General features: G+C 45.1%; 2 pseudogenes; one reads left to right on the top strand and one right to left on the bottom strand.

Annotated features, from left to right (window-relative positions):
- Positions 1 to 3,607: 3,607 nt before the first annotated feature.
- On the bottom strand, positions 3,608 to 3,727 carry LOC134930032 (5S ribosomal RNA; annotated as a pseudogene).
- A 1,374-nt stretch (positions 3,728 to 5,101) lies between these two features.
- LOC134930031 (5S ribosomal RNA) lies at positions 5,102 to 5,221 on the top strand (annotated as a pseudogene).
- The last annotated feature ends 205 nt before the right edge of the window (positions 5,222 to 5,426 follow it).

Here is a 5,426-nt window from a genome sequence, read left to right as displayed (position 1 = left end):
ATGGAAGGTTTCATGTTCAGCCCTTCCAACTGGATCTCCTCGACAAGTGGTCGGGATCTCATCTACCCATGCGCCAGAGAATACGTCTGTCGCCGAAAGCCATGATTTCACTCCTCTGGTGGCTACAACTACCTCACCTTCTGGAGGGCTGTAGGTTCGGGATTCGGGACTGGATCCTTCTAACAAAGGATGCGAGTCTCCGAGGCTGGGGTGCAGTCACTCAGGTGGTAACCTTCCAAGGAAGGTGGTCAAGCCTGGAATCCAGCCTTCCATAAACATTCTGGAACTAAGAGCCGTCGACAACAGTCTTCTCCAAGCGGCCCATCGTCTGCGAGATCGAGCCATTCAGGTGCAGTCAGACAATGTAACAACGGTGGCTTACATAAACCGACAGGGCGGAACAAAGAGCAGAGCTGCAATGTCAGAGGTAACAAGAATCATCCTCTGGGCAGAAAAACACGCGTTGGCGATGTCAGCAATCTTCATTCCGGGAGTAGACAACTGGGAAGCAGACTTCCTCAGCAGACACGATCTCCATCCAGGAGAGTGGGGACTCCATCCAGAGGTGTTCACGGAGGTAACAGATCTTTGGTGTGTACCTCAAATAGACATGATGGCCTCACGTCTCAACAAGAAGTTTCAGTGGCATTGTTCCAGGTCGAGGGACCCGCAAGCCGTGGCGGTGGACTCCTTAGTGACTTCGTGGGTGTTCCAGTCGGTGTACCTGTTTCCTCCACTTCCACTCATTCCAAGAGTTCAAAAATTCATAAGGAGAACAAGGGTTCAAGCGATCCTCATTGCTCCAGACTGGCCAAGAAGGGCTTGGTACGCGGATCTTCTGGATCTACTGCTAGAAGAATGAGGCCTCTTCCTCTTCGGGAGGACTTGCTGCAGCAGGGGCCGCGCGCTTATCAATACTTATCGCGGCTATGTTTGTCAGCATGGAGGTTGAACGCCAGATATTAGCTCGGAAGGGCATTCCGGACAAGGTTATTGCTACCGTGTATACAGTCTAGGAAAGGAGTAACGTCTAAACATTACTATTGTATTTGGAAAAAATATGTATCTTTTCTCCTCTTCCTGCAAGCAGGTGTGGATATGGGCCTTAGGTTGGGATCCGTAAAGGTCCAGATTTCGGCCATAGAAACAATTGGCCCCCCTCCCTGAGGTTCAGACATTTCTGAAAGGGGTTCTGCACATCCAGCCTCCCTTTGTGCCGCCTATGGCACCCTGGGATATTAACGTGGTGTTACAGTTTCTCCAATTGGATTGGTTTGAGCCTCTACCGGAGGTTCAGGTCAAGTTTCTCACATGGAAGGCTGTCACTTTGTTTGCCTTAGCTTCTGCTAGACGTGTCGCAGTGGGGGGCTTTGTCTTGTAAGAGCCCCTACTTGATCTTCCATTAAGATAGAGCTGAGCTCCGGACACGTCCGCAGTTGCTTCCGAAGGTTGTGTCGGCATTTCATATCAACCAACCTATTGTGGTGCCAGTTACTACTGACTCCTCATTTTCATCAAAGTCCTTGGATGTTGTAAGGGCTCGGAAAATCTATGTGAAGAAGACTGTTCGTCACAGAAAATCGGACTCCCTGTTTGTCCTGTATGATCCCAAGAAACTTGTGTGTCCTGCTTCTAAGCAGACAATCTCTTGCTGGATCAGGTTCACCATCCAGCATGCGTATTCTATGGCGGGATTGCCGTGTCCTATGTCTGTTAAGGCCCACTCTACTCGTAAAGTGGGTTCTTCCTGGGTGGCTGCTCGGGATATCTCAGCTTTACAGCTTTGCTGAGCGGCTACTTGGTCTGGGTCGAACACGTTTGCAAAGTTCTACGAGTTCGATACTTTGGCCTCTGAGGACCTGAAGTTTGGTCAATCAGTTCTGCAGGAGCCTCCGCGCTCTCCCTCCCATTCTGGGAGCATTGGTACATCCCCATGGTACTAATGTGGACCCCAGCATCCTCTAAGACGTAAGAGAAAATAGGATTTTAATTACCTACCGGTAAATCTTTTTCTCGTAGTCCGTAGAGGATGCTGGGCGCCCACCCAGCACTTTGTGATCCTGCAGTGGTTACTTAGTTCAGTACTGCTTAGTTCTTGGTTAAATACTGTTTTGTTACTTGGTAAGTAATACTTGTTCAGCCGTTGCTGATGTTTCAAGCTAGTTAGCTTGGTTTGCCTTATGTGTAAGCTGATGTGAATCTCGCAACTATCTGTGTACAATCCTTCTCTCGAAGTTGTCTGACTCCTCGGGCACAGTTTCTAGACTGAGTCTTATAGGAGGGGCAAAGAAGGAGAAGCCAGCCCACACTCTCAAACTCTTAAAGTTCTAATGACTCCTAGTGGACCGGTCTATACCCTATGGTACTAATGTGGACCCCAGCATCCTCTATGGACTATGAGAAAAGGATTTACCGGTAGGTAATTAAAATCCTATTATAACAATTGGTCGTTATCGTTAAATTCCCTTAAAATGTCATCTAGTGTGTACCCAGCTTAACTCTTTCAGCACATTGCCCACCTGTAGTGCTACATGATATTGATAATGTGCCAGTCTGCTTTATGCTAAACTCCGAATCTCAACTCTGAGGAATACATTTATGAAGCAGCTTCTTAGTGGGTTTGACCTTGAAATTTAAAGAGGTACTAATACAAGTGCAAAACATTTAAAGCAGCACTTAACATTAGTGCTACTTTAATTTTTTGCTAAATCCATTGCTTTATCAATATATCCCTAAGTCGGGGCAGAACTACCATTGTGCAGCAGGTGCATTGCACCAAGGCCCTTGAGGACTAAGGGGCCCATTTCTCCCCAGAACAGAAATTAGTCATCCCCTGGCCCATTGCAGGTCTTTGTGAGCAGTGTCACATGAAAGGCCCAGAGCAGGGTGGACCCCACAGCCTGAGGGACCTGCCCCTTACATTAGGGAGGCAGGGCTGATCTTGTGTGTGCCAGACTGATAGGTGTCCTGCCACCTATTACCGCAGTTAATCACATTTTTTCTGATTCACTGCTGTCTGTGAATTAAAGTCAGCTCACAACTGGTATAACTGACCGTCAGATTCAGGCTGACTGAGTGCCAAACTTAGGAATCAGGGTCGTAACTAGGTGTGTGCGGGGGGGGCACTGCACATAGCACTACAGAGTAGGAGGTACTGTTGGCGGCAGTTGTCAATTATCTGTTTTATTACTTTCGCTAAGAAAACCCAACAAAGAAGAAAAGTTGGAAAGTAGACTCTTGTATGGGAGCACTCGATTCAGAGGATTGTATTATTCAATTCTGATAAAACATAATTTTATTAATTCATTAAAAAATATGATAGTAGGAGTAAGTTTATACGTAAGATAATGTAGCTACGCGAAAATATAACACTGTATTATGTGCAATTAATGTGGTTTTCAATACCACAATAGAAACCGGAAGTCCAATATATGGGCTATTGATTTTACTGAGATAACAGTAACACCTCTGTATAGTATATGACCATCATTTATTCTACAGCAGTCCTAGTTAGGATTAAGTAGTCGTAGAGAATTGAATCATAGGTCATACAGAACCGAATGCCAGTTGGTATTATTAGGGATCACTCTAGATCGGGCAGAAGAATATTTTGCAGTACCAGGGTGTTCCAGGGTGGTCACCCATCCGAGTACTGACCCGGCCCTCCACTGCTTGGCTTCCAAGATCAGACGAGATCGGGCATCTCCAGCGGGGTATGTCCGCAATTTCTTAATATGCCCGTTCAGTCAATCCCAATACCCGTATCGACCGAGTTGTATCTCAGAGGTGAACTGAATCAGTCGTGTATTCAGTATTTATCTCATGCCCATGAAAGTGGATTTGTAACAATATTAGTCATAATGCATGAACGAAATTACATTCAGGACAGTTAGCATAGAGAGAGATTTTTTTATGCAAAGGCGTCCACTTGCATATGATGATGATATATAATTCTTCTACGTTCTGTGATCAAGCTATTCTGCGAAACGTACGTCATCTCCCCCTGCGGTCACGTGGTGCGCACACATGATCGCACCAACCGGAACTCCAGGTCAGTTACCCGGGCAACGGCGTCCAGCCGCGTTGAGCGGCTGAGAGAGGGGAGGCACTCAACTACCACACACCGTGGAGCAGCGGACACTGCCAGCATAAGAAATAACCAACCACCATTTCGGCTTCCCTACACCTCCAGGATCCTGTCATTTACAGGAGATTACAAACGGCAGCTTTCTACATGCAGCACTTTGGGATTGGTATCGTATGACTACAGCAACCATATAAATTTTTTCTTTGTATATTTATTACAACCCAAATAGGCCATTAACTTGCCTTAAAATATTTAGATGATGCCTATATGTGTATGTGCAGTTTATAATGTTCTATATGCCTATCACTGATAGTCCAAACTTTATAGCTATCTGACTACCCTAGTGCATACACATTTTACAAATACCTTGTTGGATACCATATAGGTCCAGCACCTCTTGGAGCATTTGTAAAATGTGTATGCACTAGGGTAGTCATGCTCCAAGAGGTGCTGGACCTATATGGTATCCAACAAGGTATTGGAAGTAAACTACTATATTCCTAGACACGACAGAATTTTGCACAAAGAATCTTAAGGAAGCTTATTAGCTGCACGCTTACAGCAAATTGCTACTCAACTATAAATGTTTTTGTGTAAATTCTCATTCTGCTGTGGTGGTGTGTGCGGCATAAATTGTTAGAGGCCATATATATCATATATTGCACACAGCAACAGGTTTGCTACAATTCTCTGTGTGCAGTAATTTCTGCTGTGGTGGCGTATGTGGCATAATCTATTTGAGGCCCCATATATTATATACAGCAACTGGTTTGCTATAATTGATGCCTGATTATATATCATCATCATATGCAAGTGGACGCCTTTGCATAAAAAAATCTCTCTCTATGCTAACTGTCCTGAATGTAATTTCGTTCATGCATTATGACTAATATTGTTACAAATCCACTTTCATGGGCATGAGATAAATACTGAATACACGACTGATTCAGTTCACCTCTGAGATACAACTCGGTCGATACGGGTATTGGGATTGACTGAACGGGCAGATTAAGAAATTGCGGACATACCCCGCTGGAGATGCCCGATCTCGTCTGATCTTGGAAGCCAAGCAGTGGAGGGCCGGGTCAGTACTCGGATGGGTGACCACCCTGGAACACCCTGGTACTGCAAAATATTCTTCTGCCCGATCTAGAGTGATCCCTAATAATACCAACTGGCATTCGGTTCTGTATGACCTATGATTCAATTCTCTACGACTACTTAATCCTAACTAGGACTGCTGTAGAATAAATGATGGTCATATACTATACAGAGGTGTTACTGTTATCTCAGTAAAATCAATAGCCCATATATTGGACTTCCGGTTTCTATTGCGGTA

This window comes from Pseudophryne corroboree, chromosome 5 (genome assembly GCF_028390025.1).
Source record: "Pseudophryne corroboree isolate aPseCor3 chromosome 5, aPseCor3.hap2, whole genome shotgun sequence".
NCBI classification, from domain to species: domain Eukaryota; kingdom Metazoa; phylum Chordata; class Amphibia; order Anura; family Myobatrachidae; genus Pseudophryne; species Pseudophryne corroboree.
This window is presented reverse-complemented; position numbering and strand designations above follow the sequence as displayed.